At 46.0% G+C, this 18,105-nt stretch overlaps 1 protein-coding gene across 1 annotated transcript in view; it reads right to left on the bottom strand.

Moving 5' to 3' along the window:
• Positions 1-18,105, bottom strand: part of LOC135218038 (pachytene checkpoint protein 2 homolog) — a 122,064-nt gene that overhangs the window by 21,920 nt on the left and 82,039 nt on the right. The window lies entirely within an intron of this gene.

Raw genomic sequence — 18,105 nt, 5'->3', positions numbered from 1 at the left:
CTCATCAGTGAAGAGGCTATGTGCCAGAGTGGAGAGAGCCAAGTTACTCAAGGGCTCTAACCACCTCATCTCCCATGCAAAATATGATATTGTCATGTTACAATAAAGTTTTATACATACTTACCTGACAGATATATACTTAGCTATAGACTCCGTCGTCTCCGACAGAATTTCAAATTTCGCGGCACACGCTACCGGTAGGTCAGGTGATCTACCGCCCTGCCCTGGGTGGCAGGACTAGGAACCATTCCCGTTTTCTAATCAGAATTCTTCTCTTCCACCTGTCTCCTGCGGGGAGGCTGGGCGGGCCATTAATCGTATATATCTGTCAGGTAAGTATGTATAAAACTTTATTGTAACATGACAATATCATTTTTATACATTCAACTTCCCTGCCAGATATATACTTAGCTGATTAGCACCCATTGGTGGTGGGTAAGAGACAGCTAACTACTGAAATAGACAGGTAAACAACATATGTTGTAGGTATTAATAAACCTTGGTTCCTACCTTATTAGGCTGAAGACTTCGCGGCTACTGCCTTGGAGTCTGCTTAGCCTCAAGAGCCTCAGCGAGATATTGATCTATGGCTAAGAGTTCTTGTGGGTCTGCCAATGGGGTCTTATCCACTTACTCGGCAGAGCCTAAAGGCCTTGTCCATTGGGTGCTATCCCACTAACATGACAATACACCTTGTTCAAGGAGCACAACACCGATCCCGATCACCTGATCCTAACATCCCAGTTAGTTCTAAGATTGCAAGGAGTTATCCCCGAACTCCTTACAAACAACCAAAAACTCGAAACATAATTACACTTTCATTTACAAAATATACAAAAAAAATTTTGTACTCCTCTACTAGCCATACATACCCTTGATCCCCTACCAGCAATGACACTATGCTCCCGTGCGACATCAGTGAGCTTGCTAATAGAAAACCAAGCACATATCTGACAAGAGGGTTTATGTACGATAAAAACACAATATTTAAGGATCAGTCTTTGCTCCAAGACCCAGCACTGTATCTGCTGATACAAATGGACCTAGAGAGAAGCACTTCTCATAGGTCACTCTCACATCCTTCAGATAATGAGATGCAAACACTGAATTGCACCTCCAATATGTAGTCTCAATGATATTTTTTAGAGACATATTCTTTTGGAACGCCAAGGACGTTGCTACTGCTCTCACCTCATGGGTCTTGACCTATAGAAGACCGAAGGATTCCTCCGAGCAGTTCTTGTGAGCGTCCGTAATTACGCTTCTCACAAAGAAAGCCGAAGCGTTCTTGGACATGAGTCTTTTGGGGTTCTTCACCGCACACCAAAGACCTTGTTGACAAGCTCCCATCTGTCTCTTCCTCTCTAAATAATATTTAAGAGCTCTCAACTGGACAGAGAGACCTCTCTATCTCTCTGCCTACGAGGTTAGATAGGCCTTTTACCTCCAAACTTCTGGGCCAAGGTTTTGACGGGTTTTCGTTCTTTGCCAGAAACATGTCTGGAAAGAACAGATGGCAGCATCTCCTTTGAACTCCACTGTGGAATCTAGAGCGTGCAATTCGCTTGTCCTCTTGGCTGTAGCGAGAGACACCAGGAATAAGCATTTCCTAGTGACGTCGCGGAAGGAAGCCAGATGTAAAGGCTCGAATTTATCCGATGAAAGGAATTTCAGGACCATGTCTAGATTCCAACTAGGTGTTCTAGGAGTAGCTGCCTTTGAAGTTTCAAAGGATCTAATTAGATCGTGTAGATCTTTGTTGCTTGCAATATCTAGCCCTCGATTCCTAAATACTGAAGACAGCATGCTTCTGTATCCCTTTATTGTTGAGACAGATAGGTGTGATTCCTCTCTCAGAAAGAGGAGGAAATCGGCAATATTCACTATAGAGGTACTGGAGGAGGACAGCTTCTGACTCTTACACCACCTCCTAAAGACTTCCCACTTTGATGGTATACTCTTCTCGTCGAAGCTCTGCGGGCTCTAGCGATAGAGCCCGCAGCCTTTGCGAGAAAAGCCCCTCGCTCTGACAAGTCTTTCGATAGTCGAAAGGCAGTCAGAGCGAGACCTGGGAGGTTGTGATGAAACCTCTCGAAGTGGGGTTGTCTGAGTAGATCTGGTCTGTTTGGAAGAGATCTGGGGAAGTCCACTATCCACTCCAGTACCTCCGTGAACCATTCCTGGGCTGGCCAAAATGGGGCTATTAGTGTCAACTTCGTGTTCTTCGAAGCTACGAACTTCCTGAGCACTTCCCACAGGATCTTGAACGGGGGAAAGGCGTATGCGTCCACACCCGACCAATCAGGAGAAACGCGTCTATTGCGAAGGCTCTCGGATCTTCCACTAGAGAGCAAAAGATCTCTATTCTTTTGGAGAGGAACGTCGCAAACAGGTCTATGTGAGGTCTCCCCCACAGGGACCAAAGACTTCGACACACTTCTTCGTGTAGAGTCCATTCTGTGGGAAGGACCTGATTCCTCCTGCTCAGTCTGTCCGCTTCTCACATTCTTGATCCCTTGAACAAATCTTGTGAGGAGAGTTATGCCTCTTTTTCTGTCCAGGTTAAACAGGTGTCTTGTTAACTGAAAGAGGGAGAAAGAGTGCGTGCCTCCTTGCTTGCGTATGTAAGCCAGAGCCGTGGTGTTGTCCGAGTTTATCTGTATCACCCCGCCTCTGACTATCTCTTCGAAGAACTTTAAGGCTAGGTGTATGGCCACTAGTTCCTTGCAATTGATGTGCCAGGACACCTGTTCCTTTGTCCAGGTGCCTGACACCTCCCTTGCTCCTAGCGTCGCTCCCCATCCCGACTCCGAAGCGTCTTTTTGGCATATAACACTTGGTCTGGGTTCTGCAGGGCAAGCGATACGCCTTCGTTCTTTTGAAGAGGAAGGATCCACCACTTCAAATGATCTTTTACCTCTTGTGGAAGCGGGATGATGTCCGAGAGTTGTCCCGTCTTCCAACTCCACACCCCTTTCAGGAAAAACTGAAGAGGGCGAAGGTGAAGCCTCCCCAGAGAGAAGAACTTTTCTAGTGAGGACAGGGTCCCTAAAAGGCTCAGATAATCCCTCGCTGAAAGCTGAACGTTCTTTCTCTCTAAGAAGCTCGAGATTTTCGACAAACCTCGAGTGATTCTTTCTCGCGAAGGAAATACTCGAAAACCCCGAGAATCCATCTGAATCCCCAGATAGACCAAGCTCTGGCTGGGGATCAGCTGCGACTTCTCGAGGTTCACGAGTAATCCCAGCGATTCTATCATGTTCCTTGTTACTGATAAGTCCTCCAAGCACTGAATCTCCGACTTGGCCCTGATCAGCCAGTCGTCTAAGTAGAGGGAGATGTTTATTCCCTCTAGGTGAAGCCATCTTGCCACATTCGCCATCAGGTGGTGAATACTTGCGGAGCTGTAGACAGACCGAAGCACAGAGCCTGAATTGAAAAATCTTGTCTCCTATTACAAAACGAAGATATTTCTTTGACAAATGGTGAATGGGAACGTGGAAATATGCATCTTGCAAGTCCAGAGAGACCATCCAATCTCCTGGACGAAGAGCCGACATTACTGAAGCGGACGTTTCCATGCGAAACTTCTTTTTCTGAACAAAGCGATTCAGAGCGCTTACGTCCAGAACTGGTCTCCACCCCCCCGATGCCTTTGGTACTAGAAAAAAGCGATTGTAAAATCCCGGGGAGTGTGGATCCTGCACAAGTTCGATGGCCTCCTTTTCCCACATTTGTTCCACCATTTGAAGGAGAGTCTTTCTCATTACAGGGTCTCTGTACCTCGCTGACAGTTCCCGAGGCGTAGATGTTAGGGGAGGGCTGTTCTCGAAGGGGATTACATATCCCTTCTTTAGGACCGACACTGACCAAGGGTCGGCTCCCCTTTTTGCCCATACTCCTGCAAAGTTCAGGAGTCTGGCGCCCACTGGTGCTTGAAGGAGCAACAAGTCATTTGGTTTTCTTGAAAGGCCTAAAGGAAGACCTTCCTCTCTTGTCAGAGCTCTTCTTTCTGGCAGGGGGGAAACGAGCCGCTGTACCTCCACGAAAGGGCTGCTGAAGGAGGACGAGAGTCCTTCTTAATCGCCGACACTACAGGGCGTCCTTTCTTGGACGTTTGTGTTAGTAGGTCTTGTGTCGCCTTCTCAGTTAGCGAGCGAGATATATCCTTCACTAACTGAGAAGGAAACAGATGATCCGATAGAGGGGCGAACAATAAAGCAGTCCTCTGGCTCGGAGAAACCCCTTTTGATAATAGGGATCCATATACTGATCTCTTTTTCAGGAGACCAGCACCAAAAAGGGAAGCCACTTCTCCCGAACCGTCCTGTACTGCCTTGTCCATGCAAGACAGGACGCTATGGAGAATCTCTGGGTTTTTAAGAAAACTCCGGATCTTTAGATTTGTTGGCCAGAACTCCGAGTGACCAATCCAGAAAGTTGAACACCTCTAAAGTGACAAAAAGTCCCTTTAGAAAAGTGGGTTCAACTCCGAAGTGCTCCACGTCGCTCTGACCGATCCTAAGGAGTGACGTCTAGAGGCCTCCACTAAATTGGAAAAGTCCGCATCTGCAGAGGCAGGCAGAGAAAGACCCATAGTCTCTCCTGTCCCATACCAAATACCTCTCTTTCCATGTAGTTTGGAAGGAGGCATGCAGAATACCGTCTTTCCTAACTCTTTCTTCTTGTCCATCCAAGAATCTAAAGAATGGAGTGCCTTCTTCATCGAAATTGCAGGCTTCATTTTCAGAAAGGCCGAAGATTTTGCCGTAGCCGAGCTCGAAAAGAGAGAACGAGGAGAAAGGAGGAGCCGCCGGACTAAGAGGAGTCTCCAAAACTCTTGTAGCAATAATGAGGGCTAAGACCTTATAACTCGAGAGTCCCTCATTTGCAGGAGGTTCGTCATCAGACAAATCGTCTAAACCTCGATCAGACGAAGGAGAAAGCTCACGTTTGGAGGGAGAGTCCTTCCAAGACCTCCTACGATCTGAAGGAGAGGAGCTCCTATTTGGAGAAGAGTCATAAATTCCAGGAACGAGTCTCCGACTCCTGCCTCCTGGCTCTTGACTCTTGCCTCCTGACTCCTGGCTCCTGACTCCTGCCTCCTGACTCCGGACTCCTGCCTCCTGACTCCGGACTCCTGGCTCCTGCCTCCTGACTCCTGCCTCTTGGCTCCTGGCTCCTGCCTCTTGACTCCTGCCTCTTGCCTCCTGGCTCTTGCCTCCTGGCTCCTGCCTCCTGCCTGGATGACTCCACACTCCTGGCTCTTGGCTCCTGCCTCCTGGTTGACTCCTCACTCCTGGCTCTTGGCTCCTGCCTCCTGGTGACTCCTCACTCCTGGCCGGTGCCAGACGTCTGATAGGTTCATCCAGGTTCGTACAGGAAACCTCACCTCGAGTAGGAGCATCGATCCTGGCGGCAGATACCTCATACGTCTGGAGGATCTTTTGATCGGAAGGGAAGAGTCTTTCCTTCTAGGAGGCTCCTTTGACAGAACTCCTACAAAAGACGAAATCTGCTCTTGCATCGCCATCATGAATCTCTTCGTAACCTCCTCTTTATCCTCTTCGGGAGGAGGGGAAGGAGGAGGGGAGGAGTCCATAGCCTCCACCTCCTGCCTCCTTTCTCACTCTGGTTGAAAGAATGGCTCTTCTTGCCTTCTTCACCCCCGAAGGAGACTCCTCAGGGAAGTTTTCTGGGCTCGAATCAATAGTCGGAGCCTTCCAACTCCTCTTGAGTGGCCGAGATCGATCTGAATCCCTCCAATCACGTCTCGGAGATGAAGATCCCGACGACGAAAAACACTCACGCAGGACGCTTTTACAATAGCGATCCTTGGCAGTCTGGGGTGTCACAGAAACCGCCGAAGGGACACCTGATCGGTGGGGATTCTCCACAACCTCCTTTCGGTTTTCGACATTCCTTCTCCTCTGGGCATGTGAGCTTGGAAGAGGTCTAGACCTAGGAGCGTTGCTGAGCCGACCAGATGCCCCCTCCACTACACTGGGGACACTCATATCACTGTCCACTGAATAATCACTAGCCTTACCTTGTATGGCAGCCATTTTGTTTTCCATCAACTTGAAGGCTGCTTTTAGATCGCAAGTTCTTTCGCTGAATCTACAGGTTCTGCAATAGGAGAAGGGGCTGCAATGGAAGGAGAAGTAGCAATACTTACCCTTGGGGAAGATCCCAAGCTAGGAATTAGTTCAGATCTCGAACTACTTAAACTTCTATAAGAAGCCTTCCTCACTCTTTCTCTCTCTAACTTTTTTAAATAATTAGTTAGATTCTTCCATTCGTTCTCACTCAAATTCTCACATTCCTTGCAAGTATTAGTAAAAGAACATTCATACTCCCTGCAACCTTGCATACCGTGTGAGGGTCTACCGAAGCTTTCGGCAACCTCAACTTACAGCCTACATTCACACAAACGTCTCACAAACCATTCCAGAGTCAGACATTTTTAAAGAAAAATCCAAAATCAAGTCCACAAAACAGTCCACAAAAGCGTATGCCAATCCAACAATCCAGATACGTCACCAAAAGTCGGTCAAGAAGATCAATTGCCGGTGAAAAAAGAAAAAACCAATCGAGAGGAACCAACAACAATGTTGATGGCCCGGGCGACAGAAGAATTCTGATTAGAAAACGGGAATGGTTCCTAGTCCTGCCACCCAGGGAAGGGCGGTAGATCACCTGACCTACCGGTAGCGTGTGCCGCGAAATTTGAAATTCTGTCGGAGACGACGGAGTCTATAGCTAAGTATATATCTGGCAGGGAAGTTGAATGTATAAAATTGTATTTTTCATCACTAACAAACCTGAGGTCTTAACATTAGAATAAATCTTCTCGTGACAGCTGGAAACTGGTATTTAACAAAACTGTGTATGCAGGGGACTAGTACTGGCATCTGTGCTTGGTCATGAGTTATGTGGGACCATCCACATAACCCTAGGCAACCCATGACCATGAGTTATTCTTCCAACCCAGGTTAATTGTTAGAGGGGTAGTTAGAGGTGGGCCTTTGTATGTTAACACCTCAAGTTTGTTAATTATAAAAAATAGATTTAAAAATTTGTCATTTGTTCATATAAGAAACAAAGCCTCACTCTTAACATTAGGACAGACTTACCTTTGGTGGGAGGTAAGTACTATTAACCTACTGGAGGTTTGTTACCTTTGATCAGTTTCCTAAACAAAATCATTCTAAGAAAAACTGATCATCATTTCAGAATCTAAGATATATATCAATATCATAGATTCAGACTTCTGGGTTTCTATACAATGTCATAGTTCATTGCACCCGTGGAAGATAAGAAGCTGTCTGTTCTAATAACAAACCATCTTGCTACTGATAGGTATCTTAAACTCATGATTACTCTAACAGCATGGCTACTTCACTCACCTGTATCCTGTCTGTTCCAGCTTATGACAGTAGCACTCTCTTCTTAATGCCCATAAGTAAAGAAGGAGACAGAAAATATAAAAGAAAACAGACCAGTAGTTTCATTCATTTCACTTTCATACCCACATCTTAGAGAAGATACAAAATGACCTGCCAGGGGCACTGGATGGGTTGCACAACTTGTTGAGCAGCCACCACTGGACCCAAAGAAAAAGTGTCTGAACCTATGGGCAACATCCTTCAAGTAAAAGGAAGTGAAAGTGGTTTGCATAACCATGAACCAGCTCTTAATATTCTATGAACAGATATATTCTTCTTAAAAGCCAAGGAAGAGCTCAGACCTCTAAATTCATGCGGTCTTGCCCTCATGATGTCATCTGACTCTCTTGCCTCTGTTTAATAGGCATTCCCTATTGTTTTTCTTAACCAAAACGAAACTGTATTCTTGTACACTGCTTTCTTGACCCGGCCAGTGTTAAAAAAAAAATCTTTGACATGCTGGTCTGAGATGTCAAGTTCCTTTTAAATAAGCATGCAGCGTTATGACAGAACATAACATTTTGTCAGATCATTATCTACAGTCTCCCAAAGAAGGTATAGAAAAGGAGACAAATCTGTCATCAATAATTGTTGGATTCTGCGTCTTAGCAATGAATTTTAGAATAAATTCAAACACTAAAGAATGCCAACCGCTGGTGTGTTTTATGTCATGTGACAAACCTTGAAGTTTCCTCACTCTTTTTGTCGATGCTAGGGCCACCAAGAAGACTGCTTTAAGCATACGTTTCTATCTGTAGCCTCTTGCAACGGTTCATAGGGAGCCTTTGTAAGGCTAGATAATACTAGAGTTAAATCCCAGCCAGGAGATTTAAGTTCTCTAGAAGGACAGGACTGCTGAAGGCTTTTGATCAACATAGATATTTCTCAAGAAGCAGAAATATCTAAGTCTCTCATCCTTAGCACCACAGCTAGAGCAGCCATATAACCTTTTATGGCTCATAAAGATAAAATTTTTTTCTATTCTCAGAAATACTAAAAAATCAGCTACTTGTTGAATAGAAGAACCAAGGGGAGAAATAACCCGTCTACAACACCAATCACAGTAGACGGACCAATTTCCCTGGTACACTCAATGACTTTCTGATATATCCTGACATCTGAGTAGACAGTGCTAGGGAAGTAGCTATCTTGGAACTTCTACCAGCAGAGACAACAGGTCTGGAAACCATTTTGCCTTAGGCACATAAAGGAGCAACCATCAACATCCTAAGCTTCTGAGACATCACCACTTTATTCAGAAGGGGGGAGTCTGCCCCAGCCAACAGATCTGAGACCATGAACAGTAGACCTCTAGCTTCCTGTTGAACCATGTAATGAAGAGGTCTAATATGGGTCTCCTACAAGTACACAGAGGGGACAGTAGGATAACCCAAGGGGATGATCTATGATAATATGCTCTACCCAAATACATTTTAATATCCTACTGTCAACTTGTGCACTGTAGACAGCAGAAATGTCCTATGAGGTGATTCCCCTATGATGACATACATTCAGTATGCTACTCATCAGAGATGTCCTAGGATGTTGAGACAGTACTGGTCTAGTTACTTGGACATATAAAGGTAGGTTAAGCTGGGAATTGTACCCAACCTAAACCTAACAAACAGGTCTGACAAAGATAAACCCAAACCAGTTAGGCTAGGCTAAGGACTCCTACACTTAGGCTAGGTTAGGATGGTTTAGATAGGTTTGAACTATCTAGGCTATGCCTAGAATCGACCACTTGATAAGAACTTAACCACTTAGGTTAGGCTAGTCTAGGCTAAGAACCCAACCACCTGCTAGGCCACGAACTCATTTGTTAGGTCTACATCTATTCAGGGCGGGAATACAAAAAAACAATCATGTTTGTTTTACCTCAGGTTTTGACACTACAGCGTTCTATTTGCTGCAGCAAGTAATGAGTGTTACCAAGTAACTATTGGCCATTATAGAAAAAGCTATCTATTTAAGCTATAGTAAATCTTGCCATGGGTCTTCTCGCTTGTATACAAAGTAGCAAGCCGTAGCACATATGCAGTCTTGCAAACACGGGGACAATTCCATATCCTGCTAGCCATTACCAAATTTGTTGAGGCCTAGACTGTTAGTGACTTACTGCCTACCTAGTAGATGGGTGGAGCCTCATGATGGCATATTATGTTTATGCTACGAATGGTTTTTGTATCCTTTTCTGCGATTTTCTCTGTTCTAGCATTGTTGACTTCATTTTGCTCTATAAATATCAAAACTATAAAACTTAGGTACTTAAGAATACTTGCAAAAATTAGGTAGGGTTATAAAATACACACTTGCCACCTTTCACCCTTATCTGATATCCATTGGCTCTGAATCCCTTAGTAGTAGTAGGTGAGTTACATAGTATTATTCATGATTCACCTGTTGATCGTATTTGTATAATTGGGGAAGTTAATCCTCACACCGCAAAACAATTCTATAATGAACTTGCTTCTGTCAAAATCATGCTCTCCAAATTAGCAATGTCATGCTCCTCCCTCCCTCCTCCTATTTCTATGTACAAAATAGCACAGACACAATTGCAACTTCCTGGCTGGACCACTGCATCATGTCTCCACAATTTCATGGTTCTACTGTGACATGCAACTTTCAATACGACCTTGCAACGGGCTACGATCATATCTGTTTACAGGTGTCATACAGTACCACATCCTTCCTTACCGTGAGAACCCCCTAACTGATCACTCATCAGCTGTTAACTGGGACTTTAAAAACCAACAGAAAACCACATAGTACTTTAGGGTGAAGACGGAAACCAGGTTGCAGTCAATAGTTCAACCGGCAAGACGCTTTACTTTGTACTAACAAAATTAGAAATGACCAGGACTACCTTTAAAATTCATCAAGGTAATTCCTGTAATATACCTGGCTGGAATGACTTTGTTAAAGATCTGTATACATATTCATGAGAAATGTTTTTACTGTGGAGGCAAAATGGTAGCCCAAGGGAAGGACACTGCGTTGCTAATGAGTCAGGCGAGAGCGCAGTTCAAACTTGCTCTTAAGCACTGCAGAATAAATGAAAAGCAACTAAAAGCTGATGAAATGTCTAGAAATTTAGAATCCAATGATTATCCTTGTCTTTGGAAACATTCAAACCCTAAATCCCAAAACTAATTATCACAGAGAATAGAAGCCATCAGTGACGAGGCTATCGCAAGAATGTGAGGCAATCACTTCAACACTATCCGGAATTACATAAACGATCAAGACTCCTAAAGGGATGTGGATAACCTTCTTGCTGATAACATTCAATTTCATTTTGCAGATCATATAATGCCAGGTATTATGGTCGGTAAATTCAGTGATGCCATAAACAATCTACTTAATAATAAGTCGCCCGGCTTCGATGGTTTTCCTGCAGAAGCTTTCAAATTCTGCTGCCTGATAATTTACATTTTGCTAGCTGCCCTATCCAGTGTGTATAATTCACCAGTTTCTTCCAGACTCTCTACTCTTAGTTCACTTCATACCATTAATCAAAAACAAGCTAAAGGATGCAGCTGACCCTGTCAATTATTGCTTGATTGCAATCACTAAGATTGCGTTGACGATACTCGAGTTGATTCTTCTAGTGAGAGTTCTCACCTTTTTACACACACTGACAACCAGTTCAGATTTAAAGCAAACCACTCAGCCAACACCTGTATCTACATCCTGAAATAATTGCTGAACTAAATCCATACTATTATGTATCATCAGCCTCTCCTGTTTTCCTCTGTTTTGTAGATGTGAGAAAAGCATTTGACATAGTAAACAACCTGAAGTTTTTCCTGAAGCTACAAAAAAGAGGCACAGCTCTATGTTCAATTGGAATTTTATATTGCTGGTTCTCCACACAGCAATTCTGTGTCAAATGGAGTAATGTATTGTTGTACACCTTTGGCTCCCTAAAAGGACTTTGGCAAGAAGGCATTTTCTCTCCGTACCTGTTTAATACATACACAGATCCCCTGAATATCAAACTGAAATCACTCCCAATCGGATTCACTGTCAATGAAACAACAACAAACAACCTGCGTTAAGCTGATGAGATGGTTCTGATTTCCTCATCTGTGCAAGGTCTCTAGTGACTCATTGACGCTTGCTGCCAATATGCAGAGGAATTTGATATTCTATACTACAACAAAACCAAGACCCAGTGCATGTCGCTGCTTACGGAATCACTAAGCATATTGCAGAACCACAAGTTTTCTTCAGAAATCATTGACTGGAATTCATGCATGAATTTCTGCATTTGGGTCACATTATCACGGACGACCTAAATGATACAGCAGACATAGAACAGAGGTGTCATAAACTATGTGCAACTGGCAACATGACTGCAAGGAGGTTTGCCTCCTGCCACCAAGACATGAAAATGCTGCTCTTCCACTCGTACTGTTACAGTATATAAGGGTGTTCCCTATGGGTGAACTATACCCGGACCATGATGAGATGTATCACTGTTGTTTACAATGACATTCTGAGATGCCTCAAAAACACTGCCACACAGATGTTCACAGAAAACTGCCTGGATAATTTAAAAATCATTGTAAGGACAACAATGTCCAGTCTGATCACCTGCCTGAGAAACAGCAGCAATTCACTAATACAAAGTATCCTAAGCAGGGAAAGATGGGAAAATGAGGCATGTTCCCTAAATGACTTAAAGAGGCATGTGTTTCCTAAATGACTTGCAGTAATACCTCAATCTTACATGATGCAAGTTGCTAGAATTCACAATACTGTGAACTTTTCATTGGAACCTAACTACTATAAACAAGATAATCAGTCAGCTCGAAGTACTATACGAGCATTTGTTCAATAAACGATACAAAATTTTCTTGAAAATATTGTTAGAAAAATTACAAATTTTCTAAGACAATTTGTATTTTTCATAGTTACAAACCTGAGTTCTTAACAATAAGATAATTTCTAGTGCCTTGCTGGATCCAGTAAAAATGCAGATGAAAGTAAGGAATTTTGCGAGATCTGGCAATGCGTGAGTATATCAGGTGAAGAGTGGTCAAAGACCACGCAACTATGCTATCACGCCAGTCTTTCCCGACTCAGGATGTCTTAACAAACAGAGGGGCGGATAGAGGTGGGCAGTATAATGTTAACATCTTAGGTTTGTAGCTATGAAAAATATAAATTGTCTTAGAAAATTTGTCATTTGTTCATACACGAACAAACCTTCAGTCTTAACAATAGGATAGACTCATACTTGGAGGGAGGTACAAGACATCCTAAACTGGCTGGGGGCCTACCCACCAGTCCAGCTCCAGAAAAAATGACTTCTGGAGAGGGACTGAAGCCTGTTGAGAAGCTAGATGACTTGATATCTAACCACGCAGACCCTGAGTGACGCACAATGATATATGGGAGAATCATTGTATAGGAAACCAAAGAGAAACTTTGACTGTCCAATAGCAAACCAATCCACCAGGGTTTGTTACCACTCCCAATTCCATCCCAAGGAGTGGGGAATATACTACTGAATAGAGGGTTTGATATTTGTATATTAAGCGACCACACTATCAGTATTACTACCTTACTCACCTGTATCAGACCTGCCCAGCAAATGACGTGTCTATCCTTAACCCGCCCAAAGGAAGAAGACAAGGTACAAGAGAAAGAAGGAGACCAGCCAACTCACTCATTCTCTCATCCACACAATCATCTTAGGTAAGATACAAAAGTGCCCTGTTAAGGGCAACTATGAGTTACACAACCTGTTGGGCAGCCACCACAGGACCCAGGGAAAACATGTCAATACATCTGTGGGCAACATCCTTAAGATAGAAAGCGGTGAATGTGGACTGGCGTAACCAAGTACCAGCGCTCAGCACTCTACGTACAGCCAAGTTCTTTTTGAAAGCCAGAGAGGGACCAATAACCCTAATGTCATGCGCTCTAGCCTGCACAGAAGTGGTGGCAGAATCATCAAGAGCCAAGTATGCCTGTTTGATGGCTTCCTGTATCCAAAAAGAGATAGTATTCTTAGACACCTCTTTCTTAGTACATCCTGTGCTAACAAAAAGTCTGCGGCAGCCTGGTCTAAGGTGCCGAGTCCTTTTAAGATCGCAACGCAGGGCCTGGACAGGGCACAACAAAAGTTCTTGAGCATCACCACCCACAAAGTCATTCAGTGATGGAATGGAAAATGAAGTGAACCTTTCATCATGCACAGAGGGATTTTGGGTCTTGGCCACGAATTCTGGGACAAATTCGAAGGACACCGACCCCCAAACCCTGGTGTGCTTCACATCATAGCTCAGAGTGTCTTTGAAGATGCCAAGGCCAGTAGGGAAACTGTCTTGAGCGTCAAGTTCCCAGGACAAGGAGATGTCGATACCTTTAAGGCATAACAAAAAACTCAGGGCCGCCCTGTAGCCTCTAATGGCAGAAATGGACAAACGTTTCTCGTCTCTGAGGAAGGTTAAAAAGTCTGCTATTCGCTGACTAGAGGTTGCAAGTGGAGAAAAACCTGTTTACATCACCAATCACAGTAGATCGCCCACTTGCCTTGGTAAGCTGCGGAGGTTGACTTTTTGAGACTGCTGGACATATGCCCTGCTGTCCTTCTGAGAAAAGCCTCTCGCTCAGAGGAGATATTTGATAGCCTCCAACCGCGAAGAGACAGGGATTCTACTGACTGGTGGAACCTGACACAGATGCCGCCAAGGGGGAATTTCCCTCGGAACCTCTGATAACAACGACAGCAGATCTGGAAACCATTCTGGCTGAGGCCACAGAGGGGCTACCAAAGTCATCCTGAGACCCTGTGAACTCATCAGCCTGTTCAGAACTTGACGGATCAAACAAAACGGAGGGAAGGCATACACCTCCAGGTTGTCCCCGGGATGTTAAAAAGCGTCCTCTGCTAACGCTAAAGGATCTGGAACCACTGAACAGAATATCTCCAGCTTCCTGTTGAACCGAGTCGCAAAAAGGTCCAGCATGGGTCTCCCCCAAACCTGGAAGAGTTTGTCTGTTACCACTTGATGAAGGGACCACTCTGTGCCTAGGATCTGATCCCGACGACTATGTTTGTCTGAGACCACATTCCATTTCCCTGGGATATACCTGGCTGAGAGCTCTACCAAATTGCTGACCCCCCACAGGTGAGCCTCGACGGTCAAGGCGTCAAGTTGACGAGAAACCAGGCCCCCCTGCTTGTTGCTTGTTGACATAGGCGACCACCGTGGTGTTGTCCGACAGGAGAATGACAGAATGACCCTCTACCTTCTCCCAAAACTCATTCAGACCCAGGAAGGCTGCCTTCAACTCCAAGACGTTGATATGTTGCTGTTTGTCCTTCAAACGCCTGATGCAATGAGGCCGCCTAAATGAGCCCCCCAACCTGCGAAAGAGGTGTCTGAGAACAGAAGGAAGTCCGGTGGAAGAGAACGCAGAGGGACACCCTTCGAAAGACCAGAATTCCCCCAGTCTCCATTGCAGAGGCCGAAGATGAAGACGCCCATGAGGGACCAGCTTCTCCAGGGAAGACAACACTCCCAGAAGAACCTGCCTCTGATGAGGTGACTGATGTGGTTCCGACAGGAAGTCGCTCGCCACCACTCGCAACTTCTCCAATCTCTGATCCGATGGAAAAACTCTTGCAACTGTCGTATTAATGGCCTTGCCCAGGTAGAGAATCCTTTGACTGGGTACGAGGTTTGACTTTTCCTGGTTGACTACAATGCCCAGTTCCAGACAGAACCAAAGTAGACGATCCCTGTCCTGCAGCAGCTTTTCCCTGGAAACTGCCAAGACCAACCGATCGTCAAGGTACCTTAGCAAACAGATCACCTGAGCATGGGCCCAACTTGATACGAGAGAGAAGACCCTTGTGAACACTTGAGGGGCTGTTGTCAGCCCGAAGTATAGGACTTTGAACTCAAAGACCTTGTCTCCGAGAGAGAAGCAAAGGAACTTCCTGGACATCGGATGAATAGGGATCTGGAAGTATGCGTCCCTTAAGTCTCGACAGCATGAAGTCGCCTTCCGTCACAGCTGGCAACACTGAACTCGGGGTCTCCATCTTGAACCATGTCTTCCTGATGAAGTGATTCAAGGTGGATAAGTCGATCACAGGTCTCCAACCTCCCGACACCTTCGGCAACAAGAAGATGTGACTGTAAAACCCTGGATACGGATGCACCACTTCCTCTATCGCATCCTTGTCCAGCATCTTCTGCACTTCCTCCCAAAGAGCCAAGAACTTCAGAGAATCTGGAGGATATGCCTTCCTGAGCTGCGGCTTGTCTGACAGAGGAGAGAAGTCGAATGGCAGTAGGTACCCCACCTGAAGGACATCTACAACCCACTTCTCCGCCACATAACTCTGCCACTTGGCCCAATGGCCCGCCAGGCACCCCCCCTACCCGTGGCGCAGGAGAGGGAGAGGCGCCTAACCTACTGACGGCCCCCTTTACCTCTGCCCCTTGGGCCCCTTCTTGGCTTAAGGAACGAGAGCGAAAGGGATGTTGGTCCTTTGATCTAGGCTGAGATGAACGGGGAGGCCCCGCCGAAACCGAACTCCTCGACGGCCTACCAGGCGACGATCTTCTTGACTGCTGCTGGACAGGGGGAGGAGGAGCAGGACGTCTCCGAGGACGAAACTCCGACTTAGACACAGCCTGGTGCACCAGTCAGTCTTTGGTGTCAGCCAGGCGCTGGTCTATTGCATCTTCCAGCTCGGCCCGAGGAAACAAAAATTGGGACTCCAACAGAACCCCATTCCTCAATGCCTCAATACCAGCAAGGACTCCGGGTCAACTGATCTCTCTATCCTAGATAAAGCTGCATCTCTTCTAATCAGGAGAAGGTTAGCCCATAAATTAACACATATATGAAAACGCCTTGCCTCTGGACTGCAACAGATTGGCAAGTGCGGATGCACTCACCAACCTTTCTGGGGACCTGTCAAAAGCTATCTTGGCAATGACCATATACCAGAAGTCCAGCCAAGAAACCGTCTGCAACATGGAGGATGCCGTAGATTCCAACGCTGAGGCATCCTGTGGAGACAAGGACAGAGCCACTGACCTCACCTGCTCCAAAGTCAATCCTGGCTTCAAGTGAATGGCGTCCGGGTTAAGATGATGCGACATCAAAAACGCAGAGTTTGTAGCATAGTATTTCCTATGTCTCGTGAGAGGCGGGGGTAGTAGCTTGGCAGAGCCCCTAGAGCGAAGCGAACTGTAATGGTCTGAAACAGAGGCGTTAACCTAATGCAAGACTGACTGGACGTGCCCCGACAAGGGAAGCTGAAAAAATGATTTGGGATCCTGCATAGCTCCCAGCAAGTCTTCCAAGCAAGAAGGAGTGTAAGATGACCGAGCACGAGACCTACTTTCCAAATTGTTTAAACCCATGAATGAGATTGACAACTTCTGAAAAAGAAGACAAAAACTTGCGTGTCTCCCTCCTCCTGCACCAGCAACGGAGACCGATGACGAGATGGGTGTGTAGGCTCCTCTAAGGCACCTTTCTCATTAAAATTAACGAAAGGATCAGCAGCCAAACAGCCCGAAACACCAACTAACCTGTCTGGGCTGGGTCCACGCGCCAACTCCCGCTACGAACCAACTACAACACTAGGAACATCACTACGCACCTTGCCAACAGATGACTCTTTAACATGTCCGCGAACGGTAACGGGGCAGGCAAACGCTCCTGCTGCACCAACTCTGCGCTCACAACCTTCGATCTCTTGACAGGTGCCTTGAGATCCTTACGGCTACGAATAGGCCCTGGAGAAGAAGAGGGAGCGCTTGCATCATGTGCACGGACGGGGGAGGTTGCAACATGCTCGCGATGTGCACGAACGGGGGAGGTTGCAACAAGCTCACAATTCGATGCAGAGGACAAAGCAGCCACTGGGGAAGATACACTAACACTCTCCGAAACACCAACACTCTCGAGAACACGGCCGTGTTGTTCCTCCCTCGTAGGCGAAGAAAGAGCAAAGTCCTTAGCCTTCCAACGCCTGATACACCAACGTGGTGTGGAGGGGGAAGGAGAGGAAGACAGCACTGGTTCCTTATGCGATCTCTTTGCAGGAGTCAGGGACGATGCAACACCTTTCCTTCCAGTCCTCCCAGCTGACATGGCGGCCAACTTATCATCCAAAACAGAGTCCAACCTCTTATGAACCACCTGGCATAATGCCTCAAACGGATCAGCAAGAGAAGGCTCTGATGACATGGAAGGGAGAGGGAGATGCAGCGAACTTGGCGGCAGAGATGACATCACTGCTGAGAGAGGCAGCGCAGAGGAGACGACTGGGAGTGACGTCAACGATGGAAGTGCCGTCACAAGTGGTGATGACGTCATGGCTTCCTCTCGGTCCGAACGGGAAGCAGACGCCACTGGCGGAATACAAAATGACTGGCTCCTGTAATGTCGTTAGCGGGCCTGGCGCCACAGCTTCCATCCGACTTGAAGAAGCGGCAACAGTCACTGGCGGAGCAATACAAGATGGCTGACCTCGACTACCCACGAAGACGAGGCATGGAGGAAAGGGGTAGCGAGCATCTATGAAGTGCGCCAGCAACCCCTCCAAGGATGGGAAACCCCCTAGCCCGAGCGTCTTCCAAATTGTCACCATCTTGGACGCCTCCAACTC

The sequence above is a fragment of the Macrobrachium nipponense genome, chromosome 9 (assembly GCF_015104395.2).
Source record: "Macrobrachium nipponense isolate FS-2020 chromosome 9, ASM1510439v2, whole genome shotgun sequence".
NCBI classification, from domain to species: Eukaryota; Metazoa; Arthropoda; class Malacostraca; order Decapoda; family Palaemonidae; genus Macrobrachium; species Macrobrachium nipponense.
This window is presented reverse-complemented; position numbering and strand designations above follow the sequence as displayed.